The following is a 16,381-nucleotide window of genomic DNA, read 5'->3' as shown; positions in this document are numbered from 1 at the left end:
ATTGTTATTGTTTGTTTGTTTGTTTGCTACATTGCAGGGCATTGTTAGAAATGGGTATATACAAAGAAGCGAACCCTGTTGGTAACAAAAGACCAGAGAAATGGCACGGATTGGCATGTGACTTGGTTTAAGGATGGCAAGCGCTACAAGCTGGAGCCCCTGGATACATGAAAGAAGAACTCAGGCTCAACTCAGAGTGAGGAGGACTTTGCATTTTTTAAAAAAGTGGGGTCATTAGGGCAGAAGACTTCTGTGCAGAGGGCTCTGGGTTTGCTTAAGTATTTGGGGGAGCTAACTGCAGATATAGCTGCTTGGCTTTAAGGGGTGCAGCTGTGTAGGAGGGGTTGCAGAGGAGGAAGGGTTAGGGAGGAGGGACTAGAGAGTCCCTGCCCCCAAGCCAGAGCCTTTTAAGCATTTCCCATAGAGTCTCAGCCAGATCAGAACTGCACTTGAAGGAACATCTGGGGATAAATGCTGATTCAGGATTGTGGGTAAAAAGGATATGTATCCCAGTGAGTAGAAAAAAATGTAAACACAGCAGTGTTGTATGTATCTAAGGACGTCTAGGACTGCACTTCTATTTCAGAGATGTTAAAGTGTAAAAAGAGATACCTCTTAAAATATATGGGAGTTGCAAAACAATAAATAAATAAATAAACAAACAAATAAATAAATAAATAAATAAATAAATAAATAAATAAATAACACTGGGAGTGGTGGTGCATGCCTTTAATCCCTGCACTCAGTAGGAAGAGGCAGTTGCATCTCTGTGAATTAATTCCAGGCCAGCCTGGAATACATAGCAGAATTTCAGACATGCCAGGGCTACATAGGAGACTCTATTAGGAAAAAAAAGCAATTGCTGGATATTATGTGTCTGTGTCTTGGGGGCTCAGATTTGAGGACTGCCTGAGTGTAATGCAACTTGAGCACTTCCACTAGCGGACTAGCCTTCTAACTATTGGACTATGTGAGACTATGTTACTCCTTCATTTAAAAAGACACTTAAAAACAAAGTAACAAGTCTGTTGATGGTAGTATACCTCATTCACCCAGGGGGCAGGAGCAGGAGAATTGTGAGTGGAGACCATCCTGAGTTAAACAGTGAGACCACATCTCCAAAAGGAAAAAGAATAGGAGGGGGAGGGAGGTGAAGTTTCAACCAGAGGAAGAGTCCAGATGCTGCTGAGACGATGCAGGAAAGAGGTTAAAATAAATAAATAAATAAAAGGTTTGAGTTCAGCAGAAGCCGAGAAAGGGAGATGAACAGATGGATTCGAGAGATATTTAGGAGGTGAATTCAATAGGACCTGGCACCAGAGTCAGCCAGGGGATGAGGAACCAGCTTGGCAAGCTCATGAGTAGCTGAGAGAGGTTTGGCATCATCTCTCCCTCTATTCGAGAGAAGAAAGAAAAGGTAGTTTGTGGAAATACATAAAGATGGGAAATTCAACTTGGGGCATATTACATTTAAAGGGCTATTAAAAGAGATATCTAGAAGATAGTTAGCAATATAAATTTGGGTCACCAGAGCCATGCCATTCACATCTACAAATGGCCGTCTACACCACAGGAGAGGAAATTGCTCAAAAAACAACATGCAGGCAGGAGGTCAGGTACAAGAGGCCAAACTGGCAATTCCCAGAGAAAGAGGAAAGGCCTCCTGTGGGGACTTGGAAGGGACCCCAAGAGGAACACCTGTGTCTCAGAAGAGCAGGATCCGGGGGGGACAGCTTTCTAGAGACACTGCCAAAGCCGATAAGAAGGAAAACAGACCCAGAGCTGGCAGGTCACTTAGGCTGATCTGGAACAATGTCAGAACAGTGGCAGGGACCGGAGCCAGTCACACAGAAACCTGAGGGGCAGGTGAGGGAGAGAGTGTAAGGAAAAGACTCACCCAGCCGCCCCTAGATATAAGGAAAGATGGTGGATTTAGATACAGAGAACATCATCAGACCATGAAACCAAGTTTTCTTCTTTGAAGGCAGGGTATGACCTGGCATGTGTGCTGAGGGAAACAAGCCAAAGAAGGCTTCCAGAAGGTTCCAGAGCACAGTGAGTGACAAATGGATGTGGGAGGAGTGGCCTGGGAGCCCAGAGTTCAGGGAGAGGAGAGAGCTCCCCAAGGAAGACAAGGGATGTGGCTCAATGGCGGAGCCCTTGCCATTGTGTGCACGGAACCTTTGACTCCATCCGCAGCACTGGGGAGAAAGAAAAGAGAAACAGAAGGAAAGTAGGGATTGCATTTGGGGGCTGGAAATTAAGCTTGGTTGGCAGAAGCATAGCATGCCCGTGGGGGTTGACACCTAGCACTCTAAGATCCAGGCACAAACTTGGCATGGCACATGCCTGTAACCTCGGCACTGTGAAGATGGAGAAAGAAGAATCAGAAGGTCAAAGTAGGGGTTGGGGATTTAGCTCAGTGGTAGACCCTGGGTTCGGTCCCCAGCTCTGAAAAAAAGAAAAGAAAAAAGAAGTTCAAAGTAATTCTTGGCTACATAAATAGTTTGAGGCTAGCCTGGGCTACATAACAGACATTAATGAGAAGGGGTTCCTTCCATCGATATCTCTTCTCCTGTCCTAGTCTCAACCTTTGTCTACTTGTCAGATATTTATGAAGGATCTGCCAGGAGTGTGTAGTGGGAGGCTGAGAGTACAGTAGTGAATCAGACAGGCAGAATCTTTAGACTCAGGAGGAAAGAGAGTGGCAAAAGACGTAAAATAAACAGAAAAGATCACTCTTGGTAGGCACTCGGATACAAAGGCCAACTGATCGATAAAGTGACACGCAAGGGTGGACAGGGAAAGCCTGTCAGAAACCAGAAACAGGCAGAGGTCACGGTGAGATGGGGGCAGCTGTGAGGGGAAGAGGACCTGGGAAGAGCGATCCCTGTTGAGATCCCTTCCTGTGTCCCTATCTGTCTCTGCCCATCTCTCTCTGTCCTCCTAACTCATATATACGCACAGGAACTTACTCTCTTACAACACTGGGGGTAGACACTGGAAGCAGCAATACTGACAGAGTCCCTCTCCCTGGCAGCCTTGGGGGCAGCCTTCTTTTCCTCTCCTAACCTTGGGAATGGCCAGATTGCCTTAGTCTCTATAGCGTGTGCTTGTCCCACCCCAGTCTCTGGCTCTGTTGCTATTGCTATTTCTTCACAGTCCCTCCTCCGTGTGTCTTCTGTCACTTATAAGGACATTTGTCATTGGAACTGTGGCAGAGTCCATAATCTAGGATGCTTTGATTACACTACTAGCTTGACCTGTAGGTCCTAGGAATCTTACACACGACATGCCTTTTGGAAGGTGTCATCCAAACCATTAAATGAAGTAACAGAGTAATAAAGAAATGTCTTTCATTGCCTTCTCTTCTTTCTTTGCTCTAGCAACCTTGAATTTCCTTCACAGTTTGAGTCAGCTATCACTGGTTAAGGGATCTACCCGCATCCTCTGTCCCGGAGACATACGCCCCTCTAGTAACTAGTGCATATTCATTAGTTGTTTCTTGACTTTTCTGTATGGACTCATTTCTTGCTACAGCTCTCTGAACCAGCCCCCATTGCTATGGTTTACATGGTCTGTTTTGTTTTCTCTATTGACACTTCTAAGTGGTGGCACGCTAGGCTCTCTACAAAATCCGCTGAATTGAATAGACAGTAAAACGATCCCGGATTGACAGTGAATGGTGGAGGGTTTGAGTAAGGAATTAAAACATTTAGATGATTTATTTATCTATTTCCTGTACTTGAGTGTTTTGCCTGCATATGTCTGTGCACCACTTGCATGCCTGATGCCTTAAGAGGCCAGAAGAGGGCATTGCCGCCCCTGAAACTGGAGTTACAGATGGTTAATAGTTGTGAACTGCCATGTGGGTGCTGGGACTTGAACTCAGGACCTCTGAAAGAGCAGTCAGTGCTCTTAATCATTGGGCCATCTCTCCAGCCCCTGGACTTTGCATGTTAAGTCACAGGAGGTCAACAGAATTTTAGTATAGGCCTTGATTTCAAAGGTATCTTCTCTTTAGAAGTCACAACTGCATCCTACAACATACAGCATTATCAAGGCAGATGACTGCATACTCTCCTGTTTGCTTTCAGTGTATACTGCAAAGTATGTTGTTCAGCCTGTTGATCTAATTTGAAGATTCTTTTTATCATGTTTTAATTATATTGATCTTCACCAACCAGTTTTAAAATAGGCCAGTTCTCATAAAAGAAAGCTTAAAGGTCCACCAAACTTCCAATCCAAGAGACAAGCCCAAGGGGCAGACACCAGTACCTAGCATGAGCCTTGAGCAACTTCCAAAACTGAAATTATGGGAAAGAACATTTGAAATAGAATTTGACATTCCCTATCTTTAGTGTTAGGGAATTGGCTGTGGTATTGGCTGATTATAGTGTAAGAACTAATTGTGGTTAGCAATGACTTAAGAATTGTTTGGTTTCGTCTAATTCCTTTTATAATGTATACTCCTGTTTGTTTAATTCACATAAAAATAATTCACGTATTGAGCGGCTTTTCTTTGCTGTGACAAAACACCTAAGAAAATAACTAAAGAGAGGACAGATTCATATTTGGCTTGTGGTTTCAGAGCGTGTGGTGCATGGCTGCTGAGGCTTCTGGCTTTGGGCCTGAGACAAGGCTGAATGTCATGGTAGAAAGCACACTGTGGAGCAAATAGGGTTCTGACAAATTAAAACTTTAATTTTAACAACTTGTGCTTATTGATTACATGGCAAGGACACGAATGCCACAGGCTGGCCTTTTCAGATGATGCCATGGGTGGTACTCATGAGTCACCAACTAAACATGTTATTAAAAATTGGTATTTATATGCTACAGTTGGCACGTATCTGAGGAGAGCTAAGGATACTAATTTAGCACGCTATTAATAAGTCTGGCAGCCCAAAAAATCCTTGGCAAACACACTTAGGCAGATAATTGGATTTCCCCCAAATTTCAAAGGCTAATTTCTTTTTTTATATATATCTAGTATTTTTATTAAGTGTTTGAGAATTTAATACAATGTATCTGGAGCATATTCAACCCCCTACCTTTCTCCTCCCTCTAATTTCTCCCAGACTCACGCCCCTTCCCCATTCCTGCCTCTCTGCCCCTCTTTATAATTATTTTCCTCAAAAGCTAATCTCTTACCACTTACCAACTATTATATGATACAGTTGAGGTATTAAGTACAGTTCTTCTTGCTATATAATTAAAAATGTAAGTTAGTTTTTCAAAACTAAGGGGTAGGCAATGGGAGATAGGTAAAGCCACTTACTACCACCCGCTGACCTGGGTTCAATTCCCGAGACCCTCGAGGTAAAGCAGGCCATCGATTGTGGCGCACTGTGCTTTATAGTGGGGTCACGGGGAACGTATGGGCAAGGCACAGGGATACAGGCAAGAAAGTTGGGAACCTGCCTGGCACACAGTGCATACATCTGCTAGGACCTGGCACAGCAAAGAATGACAGGAACTAATGGTGACATTAAAATAGAAATCTCATTCCCACACACCACGGGCAGCCCAGAGTTACTGCAGTAGCCGCTGTTGCCATTTGCCCAGACTCCTGCCATCTGATGTTCCACACGCTCTCAAGGTAGGCTTGCATGCCAAAGTCTAACTCTCTGTGGTAGCACGGGTCATCACATCCACATTCCAGCTGTAGGAGGGAAGGAAGGCAGAGAAGAGGATAAAATTGTTGTCTGGAAGAATTTGCACATCGCCAGGCGTAGTGGTATGCACCTATAACCTTGACACGTACGCAGCAGAGACAGGAAGATCATGATTTTAGGCTAGCCTTGACCTCACACCAAGCTCTAGCATAGCCTGGAATACAGTGTCTCAAATACACTATTTAATATATATATATGTATGTATATATATATACACACACATATGTATATATATTATATATCTTATGATCTATATGACATATGATATGTAATATATTTGATAATATAAATTTGTTTTAATTTTTATTATTTCTGTGTGTAAAAGAGATGTATGGGTATATACATGCATGCGTGTACACGAATGCGTGTGCTACAGTATGCACACATGCTGATCAGAGATCAACTTTATGCATGGTTCCCTCCTTCCACCTTTACCTGTGTTTCAGGGATCAAACTCAGTCCCGGGGGATTGAACTCGGGTTGTCAGGCTTGTGTGACAAGTCACAGAGCCATCTTGCCAGTCCTGAAAGGTGTTTTAAAAAGTAAGTTAAAAAATGAAAACATAATAGTGGCATACAAGACGGCTGGGTACACTCCCGTGTCCAGAATGCAATCTCACGGCCACATGTAGGTGGGAAGAAAGGTCGAGAAGAAACACTCCCTTTGTTCTGGATAGCCATGCTCTCAGTTAAAAACAGAAGCTCGTGATGACAAAACCGGCTTTGTCACGGGAAGCACTATAGGCCCTTTGAGCAGGCCAAGTCTTTGTTGAATGACATCATCTTGAATATTCCAGGTCTTTTATCCCTCGAGGGCCCAGATACCTAAATACCGATCACACCCTCTCAGTCACAGTATCGACTCCTGCACGTTCACACTACCCATCGGGAGAGGCATTATTCTTAAACTTTGGGTTTCTGTGGAAGGCATGTGTCATCACGTGCCCAGTGTGTCACTTTTTCAGGGTGACTCTCTACAGTCATGCACTAAGTTAGACTTCCTGGGTGAACCCTCCCCTTTAGTTACACAGATGAGAAACTAGGTCAGTGTCTAGTTTCTAGCAGATTAACCCTAACTAGCTGACTAACCCTGCTGACTAACCTTGAATAGCTAACTAACTTTAACTAGCAGACTAAGCCAAATAAAAACTTTTCCTGGGTTTTAAAAATCTAAAGCAAGGAGAGAAATTTTGATTCCTCTGTGAGATAAAAGACCTCAGCGCCATTGGTGTATTGCTAGAGGGGAAGATCCTTTGGAAAACCAGAGTCGGGCCTCTCTTCAGAGACACCAGGTGGCATAGCAGCTGCACTCCTGAGTCTAGGGTAAGCCACTACCAGTCAGAAAATAAGGTTAGTCAGCTAGTCAGGGTTAGTCAGCTAGTCAGGGTTAGTGAGCTAGTCAGGGTTAGTCTGCTAGTCAGAGTTAGTCTGCTAGTAAGGGTTAGTCTGCTAGTAAGGGTTAGTCTGCTAGTAAGGGTTAGTCAGCTAGGCAGGGTTAGTCTGCTAGTAAGGGTTAGTCAGCTAGGCAGGGTTGGTCTGCTAGTAAGGGTTAGTCAGCTAGGCAGGGTTGGTCTGCTAGTTAGAGTTAGTCAGCTAGTTAGGGTTAATCTGCTAGTAAGGGTTAGCCAGTTAGTAAGGGTTAGCCAGTTAGTCAGGGTTAGTCTGCTAGTCAGGGTTAATCAGCTACTCAGGGTTAGTCTGCTAGTTAGGGTTAGCCAACTAGTCAGGGTTAGTCAGCTAGTCAGGGTTAGCTAGCTAGTCAGGGTTAGTCAGCTAGTTAGGGTTAGTCTGCTAGTTAGGTTTAATCTGCTAGTAAGGGTTAGCCAGCTAGTCAGGGTTAGTCAGTTAGTCAGGGTTAGTCTGCTAGTTAAGCTTAGTTAGCTAGTCAGGGTTAGTCTGTTAGTAAGGTTAGCCAGCTAGTCAGGGTTAGCCAGCTAGTTAGGGTTAATCTGCTAGTAATTGTTAGTCAGCTAGTCAGGGTTAGTTTGCTAGTAAGGGTCAGTCAGCTAGTCAGGGTTAGTCAGCTAGTTAGGATTAATCTGCTACTAATTGTTAGTCAGCTAGTCAGGGTTAGTCTGTTGGTAAGGGTTAGTCAGCTAATTAGGGTTAGTCTGCTAGTAAAGGTTACTCAGCTTGTGTGCATGTGGAAGCCAGGGAAGACCAGGGTGACCTCAACCTCAGAGATTCACTTCTCTCAGCCTGCTGAGTGCTGTGATTAAGGCATACACCATCACCACCAGGCCACGTATTGACTTTTTAATACAAGCACAGGTATGTGAGTGCCCATTGCCAATTGCATGCTTAGGGGGTCTTCACTGTTATTGTTATCATGTCCTTCCTACCTGACAGTAAGCTTAATTGTTATGATATAACAAAACCATCTATCTCTATTTGGTCTTGTTCTCCGGTTCCTCCTAAAAACCCGGCAAACTCTGGAGTAACAGATGTGTCTTTGGTCATTCCTAATGTCTTTCTGAACTTGTTCTAATTCAGTGACTTAAAATGGGCCTTTAGATGGGCTCAACAAGGAGCTAGTCACATCAGGAAGACGGGAACGTGACTAGAGGGTTGGGGCTGTCAACCCTCATTAATGAGCTCCTTTTCTTGTCACTGTGACAAAACTCCTGATGGTTTCAGGAGAGACAGTTCATCTGGGCCAATGGAGTGTATCTGTCAATACTTGTGGGAGCCCTAGGTGGAATCTCCTCTGTAAGCTTAGATTTATTTCAAAACGACTTTTAATAAGGGTTCTTAAATGTTTTAACCTCTTCTGGCCCACCCCCCACCAGAGGTAATAGAAGAGAAAGGTTATCAGGATACAGGGGACGTGGACCTGCTTAGAAATTGTTCTTTGGCACAAATTCCATCTGTATTGTCAGGAAATCAGCAGTTCAATCCACAGGATTCAGTAGCAGTGGCTCGATCCACTCACAAACACTTCACAAATATTCCAGAGGTCCAGTTCAGTAGCGCTGAGATAGGAAACAAATCAGCAGCAGTGGCTCAACCCAGCAGAAACAGCCAGGCCTCAGCTGAATCAGCATGAGTCAGCAGGAGTGATTCCACCAGAAGTTCTCTGCTGTGCCTCTCTCAACGAAGTGAAGATCAGTGAAGACTCAAGACTAAGAAGTGTTGCAAAGCTAGATATGTAAGCCTTGTCATTGTCCATCAAGTCCTATTTATATTCCCCCCAAACAGCAGGTGTCCTCCAGGGACAGCTAACATCACTGTATCAGCTAACATCACTCTGCCAACTGACTCAAGCCCACAGAAGTCGCAAGAAGACGCCAGAACACCACCAAAAGTTTTTTTTTTTTTTTTGGTGTGTTTCTCGCTATGAAGTCACGACAAACAGAGCCCAACAATGCAGTGTAAGGCGAACCAATACATTCATGTCACTAGAGAAGAATTCTTCATCACACATCCTTTCACCTGTGTTTGCTTCAGGAAAACACTCCTTCATGTGTTTGCCCCAGCAAAACACCATCTGACACAACTGACTTTCCAAAGAAATCAGAAGTTTCTACTTCATTCCTCTTCACATTTTAGTGGATTAGTAAGCGTAGAAATGGACCAGAAGCAGAACCAAACCCAAGATCCATCCCAAGCAGTCTAAGTCCAAAACTAAGTCCCTAGCCCCAAAGGTTCCATAACTTCCCAAACCAGCAAGCCAGAGACCAAATGTCCCAAAACATGAGCCTGTGGTGACATTTCACAGTGACACTATAACACTCTAGGGAAGAAAGCTGGGCCAGAGAATCAGCCGAATCACATGATTAGTAGTTATCTCAATTAAACGTCCCAGTTGATGACATGTGATGAGGGGAGGGGACAAGTCACACACTGAGGACAGAGCTCCCACCTCTCCTTCAGATGTCACCCAAACCATCTTTAATGTGAGACTGCTTCCAAGGGTGGGCATGGTGCACATACCTTTTATCCCAGCAGAGGTAGGGGAGCAAAGGTTCCTGCCCAACCTCCTCTACATAACATATTTAAGTCCAGCCTGGGCTACAAGATTCCCTGTCTCAAAATAACAACAACAACAACAACAACAACAACAACAACAACAAAAACCAACGCAACAACAACAGCACAAAGCAAATATGTGGCTGTTTTTTTTTTTTTCTTGTATCATTTACAGTAGGGTGGTGCTCTGCACATGAAGGATCCAGTGAATTAGTCAGTCCTCAATCCTGAGGCAAAGCCTCTGAAACCCCGAGTTAATAGCCATCCTGGTTACTAAGCACCATGGATCACCCCTAGGATTAGCTATGCTGGTGAATACCCTGTGGGGTGAGCTCCTGACCTGTGAGGCCCATGCAAACCACAGATATTGCGAGAACTGAGTGTAACTACTGGGCAACCAGCTAGTGTAGAGCAAGTGTTGAAGCAAACGGGGGTGGGGGGGGGCAGGGAACACTTGAACATTTTGTGTAAATGTAGTGAATGTTACCAGCAAGCACTTAAATCCTGCATACCAAATAGAAGTTGTTGTGTTACTACAGACACTTCTTCATGTCAGAGTAAAGGACTGACTCTTCTAAGGTTTACTTAGTTTGTATGTATGAGCGTCTTGCCTGTGCTTTTGTCAGAGTACCACATGCAGACCTCCTGCCTGCAGTCGTAAGAGGGTGTCAGATCCCCTGAAACTGGACTTACAGATGGGGTTGAACCACTCGCGGATGGCTGGGAACTGAGTCCACATTCTCTGTAAGAGCAGTAAGTGCTCTTAACCTCTGAGCCATCTCTCCAGCTCCAGTATTGACATTAAAAATAATTTATTTTATGTGCAGGAGTGGTATGAGGGGAGTCCATTCTCTCCTTCCTCCATGTAGGTCCTGGGGATCGAACTCAGGGCCCCTGGCTTGGCAATGGCATTTTGTCCTACTAAGCCATCTCTCCTGCCCTTGAAAATGACTTAGAGTTAAGTCATTCTTAATCACACAAATACTACAAGGTATACAATAACAAACAAACAAACAAACACAATCTTTCTCTTCTTATTGTTCTACTGACCCCATCAAAGATATTGAATCTGGTGACACAAAATTGTTTTGAGGTGTAGACATAACTGGAGGCTTTGTTAGCCATTTGATACTGTTTTCTTCCATCTGCACTAAGCCTGCAGGGATCTTGAAACAAAATAACCACTGTGGAGGAGTGACAAGGCAGAGCCTCTCTGAGGATAACAAATTATGTTTCCTTCAATAGAAATTTGTTTCCATTGATTCTTTTGGAGGAATTGATTGTTTCCACGCTTGCTTCCACCCTCCCTTAACATTACTGCTTGTTATTCAACTGGTTAAATACAAGTTTCATATGATCTTTGTTTTAACCAGGCTCCAGGACCCCACCCAACTGAACTAAAAATCAAAGTGGAGGCATTCTTATTAAAGTTCTGTGCCACAAAACTGAAACTAGATTGTCCTTAGAACTTTTCAGATGCCAGGACAGATACCATAAATAGCCTGTTTTCCAAAAGACCAATTCTAGTTGGCATACAATGTTTCCTCTGCTTTCATTCCACTCCTTCCCTTAGTAAGGAGCAGAAGTAAGCTGACACAGAAGCCATCCCTTCGTGGTGGTGGTGGTGGTTTTTCTTTTACTTTGTTTCCTTGTTGCTGGTTAAAAGGAAAGTAACTTGAAAATAAGCAGTCCCTAGTTCAACCACCAGCACCACATAAAACCTGTCTGTTGGCAAACTCCTGTAACCCCAACACTCAAAGGGTGGAGGCAGGAGGATCAGAAACTACCGTCCAGTCTCAGCTGAAACATCCTACACATGGAGGCGCAGGATGACCAGATACGAGACCCTATCTTTAGAAACGTTAAACCTCTCGCTTAGCTCCCTGTACTGAAACATATGGCCTACTTTATGGATCGAAAGTACTACCAGATTCTAGAATCACTTAAAAATAAAGCCATTTAGGATCTGTAGGCCAAAGTGTTTAATTTTTTTCTTTTAAGATATCGTTTACCCTCACATAGGAAGGACATTTGAAAGTCAGACTATGATGGCAGAGATACTCAAGACTCTAAAAAGACAATAAATAGTTTATTGTGAGGAAATTGCATCTCTCCAAGAAAATAGGAACATGGCTATTACCTCTGTACCCTTAGGGTGTGAACAGGCAGAGGAAGGACAACCCTTAGAGTTGGAGAAGTACAAAACATCAAACCAATTCACAAGGCACAACACAGACTATTTACAAAGTGACCATTTTAAATTAGGCATTAAAAGTACTTTTTTGGGGTTGGGGATTTAGCTCAGTGGTAGAGCGCTTGCCTAGGAAGCGCAAGGCCCTGGGTTCAGTCCCCAGCTCCAAAAAAAAAGAACCAAAAAAAAAAAAAAAGTACTTTTTTTTTCTCTGTGTATGGGTGTTCTGTGTACACATATGTCTGTGTATCATATGCATGCCTGGTACCTGAGGAAGCCAGAACTGGGTGTTAGAACCTCTGGAACTGAGGTGGCAGGTGGTTAACAGTTGGAATCCCAGGCTTGGAATTAGAACCCAGATGTCTGAAAGAGGGGCCACTGCTCTTTTTTTTTTTTTTTTTTTTTTGTTCTTTTTTTCGGAGCTGGGGACCGAACCCAGGGCCTTGCGCTTCCTAGGCAAGCGCTCTACCACTGAGCTAAATCCCCAGCCCCGGGGCCACTGCTCTTAATGGATGCTCCATTCCCAAGACTGGTGTTAAGAAGTCGAAGCAGGTGTGATTAATCCCAGCACTCAGGAGGCAGAGGTGGGCAGATATCTGTGAGTTCAAGACCATTCTGGTATATACTGAGTTTCAGACCAGCCAGGGCTACAAGAGTGGGGACTGGGGGTGGGGTAGCTATGGTGTAGGAGGTCAGGCAGGTGGGAGAGAATGGAGTCATCTTTTTGAAGCACAATATCCTTATTACAGTGGAATTTGATTTCACTAAATGAGTTAAAAACACCTCACGAGTTAAGGTGTTTTTGGTTATATTTGCTTGGTGGATCTTGTACACATTGCTAATACTCTCCCTCTGAGCCACGTTCCCAGCCCTAAACTAATAGAAGACTTGCTTTATCATTGGATTCAAGCAATAGCTTTATGGCTGTTTCACATGAGACTATTAATCGTTTCACTGGTTTGTTTAACCAAATCACAGTTGAGAGAACGTAATGACATTTTATCTTGTATTGAAAGCTTGCAATCGGTCTTATCATGATGGGTCTTCGTAGATTTCCTTTTGGGAAGAGGCGATACCATGTATTACCTACACAAAACTGTTTATAACACCTTCAGAAAATTGTGACCGTTAAAATTACAGACTATTTTTTTTTCTTTTCTTTTTTTCTTCAGAGCTGAGAACCGAACCCAGGGCCTTGCACTTGCTAGGCAAGCGCTCTACCACTGAGCTAAATCCCCAACCCCAAGACTATTTTTTTTTTAAGCCTACCAACTGAATAACACTTTAGCTCATCTAAAATGTTTCTTTACTATATAATTAGTTCGTTTATTTCTAATTGCCATTTTAATTTCAGCAATAACAATTTTACTTAGGAAATTATTTTACAGGAGAAAGCAATAGGCAGCAAGAAGAAAAAAAAATAACTGTCTAGTAATCTTTAGGATTCCATGAGGTAGGGGCTGGAGAGATGGCTCAGCAGACAAGAAGACCTGGGTTCAAATTCCAGGAATGGTGGCTTGCAACTGTTTGTAAACCCAGTCCTCAAGGATCCATCCTCCCTTGGATTTCTTGGACATCAGGTTCATACACTGGATACACAAATCCATGTACACAAAATGCCCATGCACGTAAAAAACAAAAAAACAAAAAAATTTGGGGGGGGGGTGCAGTTCTTGTCTCAAGAATAAACTTAGCGGGGTTGGGGATTTAGCTCAGTGGTAGAGCGCTTGCCTAGCAAGCGCAAGGCCCTGAGTTCAGTCCTCAGCTCCAGGAAAAAAAAAAAAAAAGAATAAACTTAGCTTGTGTAGTGGGGTAGGCTCAGCTCCGAATTTCCATGATGACTTGTATATTCTCCAGGGTGTCTAGGACATTTGAGTGTCCTGATAGTGATGATGAACATGGACTAGGGTCATGTACAGTGATGCCCAGGTCTACTGAATACCAACCAGGTAACCTTTCTGAATTCCAGGTTCTTTAATTCAGGGTTAATGAGGAGATAGTAGATGGCACTCTGCTCCATGGTCCCTCAGCTGTGGGACACAGCTCCTGTATAGTATTTATTAGGTTGTATGTAATAACAGGAGGGGTGGAAGGAAAAGAGGAGGGAGAGAGAAAAAATGAGGAAAGAAACTGGGATCAGTGTAATATTTAACAGCCATACAATGATGAGCACATTTCAGTGTTCTCATGCTATGGATATTTTTCCTCCACAAAACAAGAGGAATGGTTGATATCCTGTGTGCACAGACATTTCTATTGCTCAAGAAAGAATTAAATACTGTCTTAGAGATAGGTCAATGATATAAACATGGAATTTATAAATGAAAATGGGACCGGGGAGATGGCTTAGTGGATAAAGCAAGTGCTGCACAAGTGTGAGAACCAGGGTATAAATCCTCAGAGCCCATTTAAAAGTAAGAATGTATGGTGGCCACTGAAGTTCTGGTACTTGAGAGTCAGAGGCAGGGAGTCTCAAGGGCTGGTTAGACTAGCTAGTTAGACTAGCTAGTTAGACTAGCTAGAACTGTCAAGCTCTGGATTCAGTGAGAGAGCCTCTTCCACAAATAAAGTAGAGAGTAGTCAAGGCAGAGTTCTTTTTATTCCATTTTGTCTCCACTCAGAAACTAGACCATAAAACACTTGCTGTCCATCTTAAGTGTAAGGTACTTTGCTTCTGCAGCTGATCTGCCTGTCTGAGTTGCTCTGAGGCTAGAAGCTACAGCCTCCTGTTTAGTGCCTTATAGTAAAAACAGTGGGAGGTTAGGTAAAGAAGACTTTTGTTCTATCTCTGTAGGAGTTGCATGACTTTAAGTTAAAATCTCAGAAAGAAAATGGGAGGGAGGCCTGTGTCTGCTCTCAGTACTTGTACAACTTTCAGAGTGCTTGGTCACATGGTAAAGGGTTCACTACAAGTTTGTACATAAATTAAGGTCATAAATCGAATACTCTTATAATAGAGAGTATCTACATGCATATTCATTAAGAGTAATTATCTGGCTAAACATTCATCATTTGTTACTTGCTTACAGGTTCATGGAAAGTTAAAAGCTGTCTTTGATAAATATTTTTATTTCTTGTCTTTGCACCTGTGGTGTATATCCTTAGCTCTTTCTTTATGACCTTCGGTTAATGGGTTTTTTTAATGCTTGTTTTTATTTATTTATTTGAAAGATTTATTTATTTCATGTATGTGGGTACACTGTTGTTGTCTTCAGACACACCAGAAGAGGGCATCAGATTCCCATTACAGATGATTGTAAGCCACCATGTGGTTGCTGGGAATTAAACTCAGGATTTCTAGAAGAGAAGTCAGTGGCTTTAACCACTAAGCCATCTCTCTAGCCCTGGTTAATGGTTTTTATAAACCCTTGGAATACGCTCTAGGTTTGAGAACTCTGTTGTTATCTTAGAAGCAATTAAGCATTTCTGTTATAAAAGGGGCTTGAATGGTTTTGTCTTCATCGCCATTCTGAAACGATGGTGACCCTAGCATGCTGGTTGTTTCTGCAGAATAAATGCTGTTTGATTTTGCCTACTATCTGAGTCTGAGGTCTTCCTTCAGTGATTTTTGGACCCTTACAGAAGAAGCTCGATGTCAACTTCAGGACTTCACCCATAAATACACATATAGATGCACCCCACCCTTCTCTCAGACACACACACACACACACACACACACACACACACACACACACAGAGAGAGAGAGAGAGAGAGAGAGAGAGAGAGAGAGATTCCAGAAGATATTTTAAACATTGATAATTGTCAATTAAAGTTGAATTTTAAAAACTATAACTTAGCTGGGCACTGTGGCATATGCCTATAACTCTAACACTAGGGAGTAGAAAGAAAAAGATCATGAGTTGAGAGCTAGCTTCTGGCTACATGAGACTCTGTCTCAGAAAAACTAACCAACCGAACAAACAAACAAGCAAAACACCCTTAAACCTTGTTTGTTTGTTGGGTATAGACATAATGTTTTTGTGCATTGTGAAAAGGTTATCCTTGTGTTCTTCAAATGCTGATGTTGGTCCTTATATCTTATTTCAATGCAGACATGGCATTGTAATGCTTATGTCAAGTTTGTATAAATGATTCTTACCATTTATTCTTTCCCTTGTCAATAAATGCTGACCACCCAATGGCTAGGGTGGGAGAGGGACATTAAAATCTTCTGTAAAGAGGAAGGAGGGAGGGGTTCATAGATTTCAGTTCGAGAGTGGGAGGCCATAAATGAAAGTATTACTGGGATCTTGGCTGGGAGGTAACCAGATTAGTTCAGGAGATTAAGGATTAAGATAGACTGCCCAGGTATTGAGGTGAGGCTTGAAAATAAATCTTAATCTCTCTGTGTTGTTATTGGGAACTAGCTAGCAAGAATAAAGAAATACAGCTGCCTTATTACATTACCACATACATCAGTACTAAAAATAACTTACAGTTGGGAGCCTAGCTTTTCATGACCGAGCCATCTCTCTAGCCCCATCTCAAACTTTAAAAATTGGAGCCAAAAAAAAAAAAAATTAAACTCAATGCAACCAGTCAC

The 16,381-nt window shown here is 42.9% G+C and overlaps 1 long non-coding RNA gene across 2 annotated transcripts in view; it reads left to right on the top strand.

The window, feature by feature from the left end:
• Positions 1 to 16,381, top strand: part of LOC134481721 (uncharacterized) — a 31,445-nt gene that overhangs the window by 1,971 nt on the left and 13,093 nt on the right. The window contains exons 2-3 of one of the 2 annotated variants that reach the window (XR_015637308.1): positions 38 to 196; positions 1,985 to 2,055. This is a non-coding gene — a long non-coding RNA (uncharacterized LOC134481721). Of the gene's footprint in view, positions 1 to 37; positions 703 to 1,984; positions 2,056 to 16,381 lie in introns of those variants that run through there. The other variant, XR_015637307.1, reaches the window with a different exon arrangement.

Source organism: Rattus norvegicus, chromosome 14, assembly GCF_021556685.1.
Source record: "Rattus norvegicus strain SHRSP/BbbUtx chromosome 14, alternate assembly SHRSP_T2T, whole genome shotgun sequence".
Taxonomy (NCBI): domain Eukaryota; kingdom Metazoa; phylum Chordata; class Mammalia; order Rodentia; family Muridae; genus Rattus; species Rattus norvegicus.
This window is presented reverse-complemented; position numbering and strand designations above follow the sequence as displayed.